Source organism: Adiantum capillus-veneris, chromosome 5 (genome assembly GCF_014529385.1).
Source record: "Adiantum capillus-veneris isolate H3 chromosome 5, ASM1452938v2, whole genome shotgun sequence".
Taxonomy (NCBI): Eukaryota; Viridiplantae; Streptophyta; class Polypodiopsida; order Polypodiales; family Pteridaceae; genus Adiantum; species Adiantum capillus-veneris.
The window spans coordinates 49,142,835-49,156,467 of NC_140935.1; positions in this window are offsets into that span (position 1 = coordinate 49,142,835).

The following is a 13,633-nucleotide window of genomic DNA, read 5'->3' on the forward strand; positions in this document are numbered from 1 at the left end:
CTTTGAACCACTTGACATCAAAGATAAACATATCAAACTTTCTAAAGCTAATCTTCAAGATGTCTTGGATATAGCCAAAGTATTCAAGTTGGCTAGTTTGTGTGTTCTCATCCCTGGCACTACTCCTACTTTCTTGGACGAAGCTTGCCATAACACCACTGTCAAAAGTGACCCTTTGTTCGTCGATCTGTTGCACTCTGAAGTGTTTCCCATGCGACCACAAAGCTCCATATTTGTGATACTGCAGCCACAAAATTGAAATAGACTAAAGGTTATTAAAGCAATGTGATCATGTGGAGCTCGAAAAGGAAGTTGTGAAAATATACATGCCAATCGCAACCCCTTGACATCTCCTCTTCCTCTTCAGTAATCAACACTCCATTCCTCTTCGCCTCTGAGATTGTCGCATCTAACCACCGCCCAGTTGGAAAGTCATGTAATTTTTGAAGATTATCTAGAAAAGAAAGGTTTCTAGTGGCACAGTTGCGCTTGAATTGCAGGCGATCTATCAAGCGTTGTCTCTTTTCCCCTTCGTACCTCTCTAACCACTTTTGCATGATGTCTAAGCTGAGAAGGTAAAATATCATAACCTTTTCTCGCATTGTGATGTCCATATTCTTCCTAATGATGCCTTGTCCTTGCGGCTCGTCCCCTGTCACCTTGATGTTGACCTTAGTAGTCTACATTCGGGGCATCTCTAAATCAATTGAGACCAAAAATTCATTGATGAGGACAAGAGACTCTTGTACAAGCCATCCTTCCGCCATGCTACCCTTGGGGTGAGCCCTTTGACGAACAAACCCCTTTAAAGTCTTCATAAATCTCTCCAAGAAGAACATCCACCTGCTATGGACCACCCCAGCAACTGCAACTTCATCGACCACATGCACAAGTACATGCATTTGGATGGTAAGAATGTTTGTTGGAAAGTACTTCTCCACCATGCACACTGCTTCAATAGCATTTAAGCGTGCTAGATCGATGCTGTCTTCTCAGCTTATCTCTTTTGAATTTATCTAGCATACCAACTCATTGATTTTGTAGATTGTTCTTCTAATGTCATCTGTCAAACAACCCTTTATGGCAATTGGTAAGATGAACTATAAAAAATTGTGCCAATTGTGGGACTTTAGACCACTAAGATTTTCATCTCTAGTAAAAGCCGTTTTCAAACATCCATGCACCCTGTGGGAGTCTTGAATGAAGATATAGTCTTCTTCACTTGTTGCTCTTGTGCATGACTTAAAACCCATGGGCCTTTTGGTATAGCAAACTTTCCATTGGGTTTAAGTTGAGGCCACATCTCTGGCATTCGACCCACAGCATGTAGGTCATCTCTTTGGGCCTTGCTCTCCCTTTTTTTAGTGATGGTTTTCCATATAATCTCCCCCACATTCTTGAAGATGTGCATTGGGTTGAGCAAATAATTAATCAATAGGTCACTCCAGTAGGTCTTTTCATTCCAGGTGGCATCCAATCTCCCCTCTATAGCCACATGTTTTTCCAATTGCTTGCTTTCAGTGGATGTATGTCATGTTTGTAAATTTTTGGTCCACATAACTCATGTCCTTTAAGCAAAAATATACCATGCTCCTCGTAAACTGTCTTGCTCAAATGCTCAGAGCGATGGAAGCCAAGTCGAGGACCACATTTTGGACATGCATGATTGCTGGAGTAACTCAAGCCTGAAACATCACAAAATTAAAATATAAAAGCATTGGCATAGCCAAGAATCACCTGAGAACTCACCGAAGCCTGGCCAATCATGCATGGTCCACATGAGAATGCCTGGCACATGTACTTTCCGTCGTCCGATTGGTTGGGACATATCAACCACATCGATTCCTATCCACAAGATTTGAACCTCTTCTATAAGTGGTGCCAGGTAGACGTCCATTTTCTTTGCTTTGTACTTTCTTGGGACGATCAATTACAACAACAGATGGCCCTTGCTGATAGCTAGCCATGGTGGAAGATTATAATTACGTAGACAAATAGGCCACATGCTCCATGACAAACTCCGTAATCCAAATGGGTTTACTCCGTTCATTGCCAGATCACCAAAGCAGATACATTGAGGCTTGTTCTTAAGTGTGTTGGAATTAGGGTTGCAAAGAAACACACACAGCTTAATGGAGAAGAGGAAGGAAGCTCAAGGCACACAATTGAGAGTGTATTACTTAGTGTGCAATGGAAAGATGGATAGCCCGAGAGTGATGGACGTATATACAATGCACAGGGGAAAAAACCTCCTAAAGAGGGAAAAGATGCCCCGACGGTCCTAGTGTGTTCACACACATCACTACCACATGTATATGGTAACAAATCCCCCCTGGAGTGATGCAGTGAACGAGAGCTGACACATGAGTAAAGGGAAGTGCCATGCCCTGAGCACATGGACAGTCTACAAAGGGGACTAAGCCCAAAGCTTTGTGGAAAGCTTCTCACTTCTCACGAGACAATTCTTTGTGAAAAGATCTACAAGGTTGTCCTGTGTTGGCCCATAAGCCACGCTGATTTCTCCTGCTGAGAGCCTCTCCTTGACATAGTGGTAATGCACCTCAATGTGCTTAGTGCCAATGCTTAGACCCTAGGCTATGCATAAATCTGCTGACTATGAGACTGCAAATTGAATATCTGGCCTCGTGTTGCATATATAAATGAGACATCCAACAACAGTTTGGTAAAGAGTGACATTAGCAAGATCGCCAGCATCATGTAGACTCAAATTCAAACATGTTTCCATAGGAGTGGCAATAGGTTTACAATCCTCAAGTCAAAACTTACATAGCAATGTCTCTATGTAACTTTTTTGACACAAGACAATACCACCATCACACTGCTTAAACTGTATACCCAAGTAATGATGCAACAGTCCCAAACCTTGCATCTTGAAAGTAGCATTCAAATCAGCCTTGAATTCAGCAGTATGTGTCTCATTTGTTCTAGTCATCAGCAAATCATTTACATAAATTAAAGAACCACAATGAGAAGTACATCACCCTCACGCTTTACATTCAATGTGCTTTTTGTTGGACTGTTATGAAAGCCTTGTTTGACTAAATGAGTGTCAACTTTGTCATACCAAGCACGAGGAGATTGTTTCAACCTATACAAAGCCTTCTTACATCTGCACACTTTGTCCTTGTGTCCTTTCTTGACAAAACCGTGAGGCTGCGTTACATAAACTTCCTCAAATATGTCACATAACCGTGAGGTTGCGTTACATAAACTTCCTCAAGAAAGCAGTAACAATGTCTGGTCGATGTACATCCCAACCAAAATGAGCTGCCAATGCACATAGAAAATGCAAAGTAGTCATATGACAAGTGGGAGCAAAAGTCTCTTCATAATCTATGCCTTTTTGCTATGCATAACCCTTTACAACAAGTCGAGCCTTATGGCGATCGATCTCACCATCCGGCTTGCATTTCAAGTTGTAAACCCACTTCATACCAATGGCCTTTTTGCTAGGAGGAAAATCACATAAAGTCCATGTGTCATTTTCTATAAGTGCATCATATTCTGATTGCATGGCAGCCATCCAATTTTTTGAATTCTGTGCTTCATCAAAAGATAGAGGTTCCTCAACATCATGTAAGCTAGACACAGCCAAAGCATAATAATTTGATGCATAAGATGCATGGCCAGAGCCTGAACGAGTACGACTAGACAAAGGTGCATCCAATTTAGTCTCACTCAATGTATGCACGAGCCATTTTGGCATACCTCTAGCCTGATCATTTTCAGCCCTTTCCTCATCAAGTACATCATGTATATCTGCATCAGTAATAGGATGATCTATAACATTTTCAGAAACCCCTATAGGCTGTACATTTGCCTCATTGGAATTTACATTTGTATTTCCACCACTGAAAAGAGGCAACAAAGTGTGATAAATGTCTTGTGAGCTTACATTACTGTCTCTAGTACATGACAGCAAGGGCTGAACAGACTCTTTCACAAACACTACATCCCGTGAAACCAGAATACGTTTTTTTTGCTTATGATACAACCTATAACCTTTGCTTTCGACACTATAACCAATAAAAACACATTTGACATCCTTATCATTCAAATTTTTGCGTTGTGTTTGTGGAACTAAACCATATGCCAAACAACCAAAAACACGCATGTGCTCAATAGAAGGCTTTCTATCATGCCATGCTTCATATGGAGTAATAGACTACAAAGCTTTTGTAGGACACCTGTTTAGTACATAAGTGGCACACATGATGGCTTCAAGCCAAAAGAATGCGGCAAAGCTTGACTTTTGACGATACATCGTGCCATTTCCGTAAGTGACCTGTTTTTCCTCTCAGCAACACCATTTTGCTGAGGCGTATAAGGCACTGTACATTGGTGTTTTATCCCATGACTAGCCAAAAATGCATTAAATTCATGAGACATATACTCCCCCCCTCGATCGGAACGGAGGGTGCCCATAGTACATTTCGAGACATTTTCAACCATAGCCATAAATTGTTTGAAGCACATAAAAACTTCGGACTTCGCTTTAAGCAAAAATACCCATGCATGCCTGGAGTAATCATCAATGAAATACCCATGCATGCCTGGAGTAATCATCAATGAAATTCATGAAGTAAAGGTAATTGCCCCAGGACGGAGTTTTCATGGGCCCACAAACATCACTATGTACAAGCTGCAACCTTCATGTGGCCCTAATTGAACCATCCTTTGAAACTTTGAACACTGTATCTTACCCAATATACAGCCTTCACAAACATGTTTGACAGGTGCTTCAAGAGGCGGCAAATAAGCAACCATATCAGATTTCTGCAAATGTATCAAACTGGCAAAATTCAGATGACCAAAACGTGCATGCCAAAGTTTTGCATTTGAAATAGCCCTTGAATCTATAACTGCATTTGCAAAATTTTGTCCACACGTGTCTTACAAATTGAGCTTCTATAGCCCATGGCACAAAAGCCCAGATGCAACAATCTCATCACCAAAACTGAGATCATGAATTGTACATTTGTTATCCACAAATTTGACTACAAGTCCAAGTCTAGCAAGTGCAGATACAAACAAAAGATTCTTCCTGATCCCAGGTATATAAAGTGTATCAACAAGTGTGAAAGAACTGCCACTTGCAATAGTAAGCACAATCTTTTCAACTCCTTGAACCGGATAAGAGGCATTGTTGGCACAAGTCACTGAATTCCCATGAGGGACAGACTTGAGAGAGGTGAACAATTCACGATGTGAGGTTTTGTGCTTTGTAGCATTATTGTCAAATACCACACATGTGAATCTGCAGAGCAGCTGACGTGCATGCATCATGGACAACATGATTGTCAGTGCACTCTGCACTAAAAGCCCATTCTGCATCAAAATCAGCATTACAGTCTCCTTTCACAGAAGACTCAACAATGGCTGCATTTGTAGTGGAACCAGCATTTGCAGTGGAACCACCCTCTTTCTTCTTAGCCTCTTTGGCCTTCAACTTAGGACACTGCTTGATCAAGTGATCATTAGCTTTACAAGAATGCAATGCATCTTCTTTTTTTTGCCAGAAAAAGCATTGGGAACAAAAGTTTTGCCACACTCGCAGTAGAACCATAAGAAGTGGCTGCATTACTGTTACCACCCTTTCTTTGAGAAGCAATACAAGCCTGTTCAACTGCACGTTGTCTAGTCCTATTTTTTCTGGAAAGTGACTCTTGCAAAGCAATGTGCATAATGCATAAAACTTGACATCTTCAGGATTTCCTTGGGTCATAAGTCTCCAAGTACTAGCAAAAGTCTGGTGAGAATTTGGTAAGGCATCAAAACAGTCTGCACAAGGGACCTATCTAAAATGAGTTCACGTGCAAAAATAAGTTTCTCATTGATATCCTTGACACCAGCAAGGAAAGTGTCCATATCATCTTCCTCATGCATAATCTTCGACTCCAGCTCTTTACGCAACAAAGCAATTTTAGCCTCATTGCGACTTGCATAAAGACCAGCCAAAATATCCCAAGCCTGTTTTGCAGATTTTGCTGAACGAATGTGAGGAACAATGGTGCGCTTCACAAACTTGCGCATCCTTTACATACCAACGAGATTTTTTTGCCGTAGGCAAAACAACTCTAATAGCAACAATCCTTGGAGAAAGACCTGCCACATCCTCAATATCGCCTACAACCAGGGATTTCAAAATGACGTGATCACACTATAATTTCAGGTTAATAACAATAGAAATGCAAAATAACAAATATTATGTTAATTTACATTCATCTTTTTTGACCTGCAAGGAGACTTGGAGACCGGCTCGAGGCCCGTCGGGCCCGCCGGGTAAAGCAACTTCCCTGCCGGCCCGCCGTGGCTATATAAAGACGACGCCAGTGCTTGTCTTTTTCACAAGAGAGGTACATTGAAAAGTCTTCTTCACCAAACTTTCTGGCAGCTTTCCACATTCTCAAAGCAGTGTAGCATTAATTTTTTAATCCCTTCCTTATTTTATTGATGTTTTTTTGAGTTTTTTGCGTTAAAACTTAAAGGTATAAAATTTCTTTTATCAAATCATCGTACGTGGATGCACTGGCATATGGTTGCAATTGCGGCTAGGTGTGTCATTGCAAAAGCGTACGATGATTATGTTTTATATTGCTCCCAGTCATTCATGCTTCGGCACATGGTTGCAATTGCGACTAGGTGTGTTGCTGCTAGAATGACACGAGCATCTGTTTGAAAGAAGTCACCGTGCGTGGATGCACTGGCACATGGTTACAATTGCGGCTAGGTGTGTCATTGCAAAAGCGTAGGGTGACTATGTTTTATGTTGCTCCCAGTCATTCATGCTTTGGCACATGGTTGCAAATGCGACTAGGTGTGTTGCTGCTAGAATGACAATAGCATCTGTTTGAAAGAAGTCACCGTGCGTGGATGCACTGGCACATGGTTGCAATTGCGGCTAGGTGTGTCATTGCAAAAACGCAAGATGACTATGTTTTATGTTGCTTCCCGTCATTCATGCTTCAGCACATGGTTGCAATTGCGACTAGGTGTGTTGCTGCTAGATTGACGGTAGCATCTAATGCATGAATGTGTGCTCAAATAATTCATAATGTTTCATATGCTTGAATCTTGAAAGAAGACATCGTGCTGGATGCACTGACACATGGTTGCAATTGCGACTAGGTGTGTCATTGCAAAAGCGTAGGATGACTATGTTTTATGTTGCTCCCAGTCATTCATGCTTCGGCACATGGTTGCAATTGCGACTAGGTGTGTTGCTGCTAGATTGACGGTAGCATCTGTTTGAAAGAAGTCACCGTGGGTGGATGCACTGGCACATGGTTGCAATTGCGGCTAGGTGTGTCATTGCAAAAGAGTAGGGTGACTATGTTTTATGTTGCTCCCAGTCATTCATGCTTCGGCACATGGTTGCAAATGCGACTAGGTGTGCTGCTGCTAGAATGACAGGAGCATCTGTTTGAAAGAAGTCATCGTGCGTGGATGCACTGGCACATGGTTGCAATTGCGGCTAGGTATGTCATTGCAAAAGCGTAGGGTGACTATGTTTTATGTTGCTCCCAGTCATTCATGCTTCGGCACATGGTTGCAATTGTGACTAGGTGTGTTGTTGCTAGATTGACGGTAGCATCTGTTTGTAAGTTGTTGTACGGTGAGGCATTGGCACATGGTTGCAATTGCGATTAGGTGTGTCACTGCCCAAGCGTACGAGATCTATGGTCTATACTGCACTTTTTCTTTCATGTAGAAAAGATCCAAATGGAGTGGCACATAGTTATATTTCACAATGTGTTGTTTGCAATAATACCATTGCAGGCAAAATGGATCCTTCTGCTACTTCAATGATAGAGTTCAAAAAGAAAATTAGACAATTGTTGATTACAATCGTCAGGGCACTAGATCCTGACGATATAGCGCAGATTGTTGCAGATGAGTCTAGATTGCAATCATTATATAGTGAGATTGCCCGCAAAATTTTGTTGTTATATCTAGACAAAACAACCGAATCAATAATCTCATTACTGAGCAGTTGGGTGGGCAATTTGCCCAAGGTGGCCTCTGATTTGAAAGAGGAATGCCCTCAAGAAGTAGACAAGGGTAAGCTAGAGCATTGGAACGCGAGATGGAGAGCTGAAAAGGAGAGGTCAAGGCGAGCATCCCACATAGACACACAGTTTGGCCTAAGCAAGAAAATGCGAATGGCTATCACCAGAGTTATGGGGAGCAGCCAAGTTGGAGAACCGTTTATTGAGGAGGCTGCCATTGAGGAAACATCGGGTTCTACTGCTTCTGCCAGTCACCTGGAGAGCAGTATATACAATTTTGAATGTAGTATGACTTTGGGCATTCCAAATAAGTCCATTAAGAAGATCAAGAAACTTGGGTCAGGGGCTTATGGCACAGGGTGGCAAGTTCAAATCAAAGGGATCAGTTTCCTTCCTGCAACAAATACTTATTGTGCCAAGGAGTTCAAAGGATAGGCCAAGCATCAGTGGAAAAGCTTTGCATCAGAAAGTGGAGTAGATCTCAACCATAGAGGGATTGTGAGGAGTATTGCCCACTCTGTAACGTTGCCATGGTTTCTGATATTCCCCTACTTCAATGGGGGAACTTTAGGTGATCTTATGGAGACAGTGCCCCTTCCACATGGCTCTTTCACGACGCTTGTAGCGCATCAAGAGGGGAAAGGAAAGATCCCTGAAGACTTTAAATGGGAGCAGCCCTCTGAAGACAAGAAAACACGTATCAAGAGCCTGTGCAATCATGCTCCCTCGTTGATCCATGCCTTGGTGAAGGCATTGCGATTCGCACATGACGAGGTAGTGATCCACAATGATCTCCATCCATGGAACATCATGTTGGACTTTACCAAGGATCTCACTCCCCGTATTGGAATAATTGATTGGGGATTGGCTCTGCGTGTTGGCTTAGAGACACAAAAGACCAACAATACCGATGAAAACTGGCAAAAGCTTCATCCTTGAGGAGCTCCTGAGTTACTAGATGGCAAGAGTTTATGCCCATGGACCAAGGCCACAGATGTGTACGCCATAGGATGGGTGATATGGCAATTTTGTAAGTTTTGTGGAGAGTTCTCTAACTACTACAACACAGATTGGTTCAAACATAAGGTTTCAGTGGAGGTACAAGCCATATCTAAGATTGTTGTGGAAGGTTGGGTGAGGAAGAAATCCACAGACAGAAAGACCTTGGCACTTTTGGATGAAGAATTAGAAAGATTTGAAGCCCAGCCAGAACGATGCTTACGCCCTCCCTCTGAAATGAGTGTAGCCTTTTTTTGATGGATATATGATGTACTTTATGAAGCAGGGTTTTCTGAGACTTGTGACTTATAAAAGCACTTTTAAAAATTGGGTTTTATGCGCCATGGATGATGTATGAGTAATAAAAACTCTTTGTTATATCTCAATAGACAACAAATTTTCTATGAGTTTTGTTTTTTCTCTTAAGTTTCAAGCAATAAGCCACGTGGAGTCACTGATTGTCATTCATTGATATAAAAAATGGTGGTTACTCTTATATCAATTGATTGTCGTAAGATGGTGGTTATTCTAATATCAATTGATTGTCGTAAAATGGTGGTTAAAATTATAGCAATTGATTGTCGTAAAATGGTGGTTACTCTTATAGCAATTGATTATCATTAAGTTTGTATGCTGTAACTGAAGTATAGTGTTTAATCAGGATATGGATAATGATAATCAAAGGGCTAAGCGCGCTTTTGAGTGTCTCAGATCCATGTGTCAAGGCGGTGGAGTGAACGACACCGCTCGAATTGCTGCTCGTTGCTCCCAACGGGCCAACCCAGTGGGTACACAATGGAAAGAGGTGAACACTAGGATTGACCGAGAAATGGTGAAATCCATATGGCCAGGCGTTGCAAATGACAACATCAAGAAAGGCCGACTCAAGCTATCACAATGCATTAATGCAGACATACGAGACAATGGAGAGAACATATATCTCGATGTTATGGGTCATCCTATGCATCATATGGATTGTCCATTGTGGTTTGCCAAGATGTTATACATGCATTATGTCTTGGGTGAAGCAGTGGACTTTAGCTCAAGGACACCTCACATGACGGTTGAGGACATTCGTAGTACTGCAATCACCGTCACACGGCAAGAGATGTCATTGGCACTAGAAGGTGCATCAATGGAAGTGCACCAAGTTAAGGAGGAGCTTCAAACTCAACTCAGGCAAGCATCACAAGCTACACAAGGCTCTCATGCAGAAGAAACCCTAAATAGAGACTTGCAAAGGGAGGTGAAGGTGCTATCTCGCCACGTAAAAGAGTTAGAGGCGACTATAAAAAAACAAAATGCTGCCACATTGATTGAGCACCCAACATCTATTGAGGCCCCTCCATCTTCTGGTGAGCACGGTGGTCCTTGCCCCATATGTAGATCATTCTTTCATGAGTGGTGTGGTCACTTCAGCTTGCCATGCGGACATATGTATCATATATCATGCTTGATGCAAAGCATGATGAATAACTTTCATTGTGCTATATGTGAGTTTGAGATATCCAAAAAGCTATATGCAATGTTCAAAATGTCTGAAGACTATAATAAGCTTAAAGTTCAGCGTGAACAGGAGAATGAAGATATTCTCACAAATATTTCACTATCACTTGGATAGTTTTTGTAACATTTGAAAACATTTACTCGTTGTCTTGCGAGAATTTATTAGTGAATTGTGAATTGTCTTCACTTCAGCTTCAATTATGATATGTGATAATGCAACGATTTGTTAGGGCTTTGTATATTATGAAGCTTTAATAGTGATTTGTGGCCTTGTAAAGGTTTTTAAGGGCTTCGTTTATTATTAAGCAAATGTCTAAACCTTAAACTAAATATAAAAAAAATCTTATAAGATAAACAGTTTCTGAACTTAACCAGAAGTCACTCAATGGATTCGATAATCTATTAATTAAACCACCGTCGCTTGCTGCGACGGGTCAAAGTTGGTTCAATTTCCAAATTCTCTTCAATCTCTTCTAAAGTACATGTAGTTTCTACTTCATGAGATTCCCCTTGCAGCTCACTGTCTTCGTCCACCTCATCATTGGTTACATCATAAGTCCAGCGCGGCATCTCCTCTTTGTAGTTCTCAGCTTGCACTCTTGCCAATAGCCGATGGTTGCAGTACATATACACCAATTTTTCAGCTCTTGAATTTAGAAGGCGGTTTCTGATGGTGGAATGTACATATTTATATGTACTCCAGTTTCTCTCAGAACTTGAATTGGATGCACATTGGGCTAGGATTCTAACAGCTTTAAGGGTGGGTGCACTACCACCATTCATCATCCACCACTTCCACGCTGGTTGCTCCGTGGAAAGTTTCCGAACAAATTCTGTACCAAACTTACCCTCTTTGAGTTTAAACTTCGTAAGATCAGTAACAGCTGATGCATGCTCATCAAGATCATCATAAAACCTGCCTATCACATCATAAAAGTCTTCCAGCACCTCCTCATCAAGTTTGTCTATTTCCATTGCCCAATACTCTGGATCCAATAAGAAAGCTACGCTATGTAGTGGACTATGTGCTCCAACCCATCGACCATGCACATACTTTCTCAAAATTTCTCTCCTCTTTTGAGTGAATGGTGTCTTCTAAGGCTTCACAATTGGCTCCTGGGGCTCCTCTGGATTTGCAAGGCTTTCTTGAACAGTCCACCAAGCCATCCACACCTTACCTATGTTAGGCAAGGCAGAATCCAGTTGGCGTAATGCGAGCATAATTGGCATCATGACATTGTGCACATCCACCACATCATCCCAGAAGTGGCGATCAGCTAATAGATCTCTGATCACCCCTATTTTGCTTTTTATCTTCTCCCTTTGACCAGCCTCCCATTCTGAAAAAGTGGCACAAACAAATGTCTCCATCACAGCATTCTTATTTTTTATTAGTGATTCTACCGTATAGTAGTTGGTGCAAAATCTAGTTTCGCACGGCAGTTTTAACATAGTAGACATCCTCTGACGGTACATGTCAAGAACCCTCTGACGCTTCAAAACAAACTTGACTATTAAGCAAGCATTGTCTACTATCCATTTGAACCACTCTATGTCCTCCCTCTTGTACCAATCTTGCAATACCAAGTTCAAGCTGTGTGTACTGCAACCAGCACTATATAGGTGAGAGAAGCGACTTTCAAGTATTCTACCTGCAGCCCTGCAATTTTTGGCATTGTCCATGATTACTTGGACAACATTTTCTTTTCCAAGTTTCTCAACTGCGTCGCCAATGATGTCAGCTATAAAACTGCCAGACTTTATTTGACCAGAGCTATCCACAGCTTTGATAAAACATTCACCACGAGGACATACAAGCATGATGTTGATCAATGGCCGCCTTTGAACGTTGGACCAACCATCACTAACTATGGTGTATCCAGATTGTTCTGATTCATTCAATATTACCCTTTGAATATCCTGTTGTGTGCTTGTGTAACATTTATCCAACAGTTGGTTTCTCATATGGTGATATGTTGGAGGGGTAAATCCAGCACCATACTCCCCAATGCGTTTCCAAGCCGACTTCCATGCATCACGGGTGACAATGGCCAATGATCCCCCAGTGAAATAGACGGCTTTAGCTAGTGCAAGTTGTGCTTCTTCTAAGGCAAGTGTTTTGAAGCTCGTCTGTAAGCTAACGTGTCTACTTTTTGACGATCCTACCTGAAAGTCAGGAGATCCATGGTTTGGAGGTGTACTTCCATCGATATGAGAAGTTGGTTCCCTACTTTGAGTGCTTCCATTGGTGGGCGTTACACCCAATGATCCCTCATACTGGTTTGATCTTATCGATACGGGGGTGTGATGGTCGAAAGTAGAGATTTTTGATCTTTTGCTCGTGGAAATTAGCTTACCAATTAAAGATTTTAAGCGCATAGCTGTTTCTTCTGCACCTAAGCCCTTGCACTTTCCTCCTTGGATTCTGGTATTGCCACCTAGCAAATGATCCCTTATTCTTGGTGCTCCTCCAGAATTCTCTTCGCCACAAAAGTTACATTTCCAATCTTGATACTTATTTAAATTTGTGGCAAAATTCCACTCGGGTCTTGGACTTTTTCCACCTGCCTTTCGCTTGCCCTGCGAAGTGGTGCCTTGCAAAGCAGGACCTGGCATCGAGGTAAGAGGTCTCCTCAAGGAAGCCAGGCTTGAGACACCAACATCACTGCTCACATTCCCAGTGGAAGACATACTTATTGGATGCCTGCAATACCAATAAACATAGCTCAGTATGCTATCTCTTCTTTCAAGTATTATTCAAACCAAACATTAGTGTTATAATCAATATCACACACAAGCGTAGTAGTGAATCCTGAAGGGAATAAACCTCAATCTACTCAAACATGAGCAAGCAAATACAACGGTGAATCAAATATGTGATCAGTCCATCCCAAAAGTAGAGATATCGACCCAAAGATTCACCTTCCTACCCCTTTCATGAATCAGTCCAGTCCAAAAAAGAACTAATGACCCATGATTGGAGCTCTAATCGAAATAACAAGCAAATACAACGGTGAATCAAATATGTGATCAATCCATCCCAAAAGTAGAGATATCGACCCAAAGATTCACCTTCCTACCTCCTTTCATGAATCGGT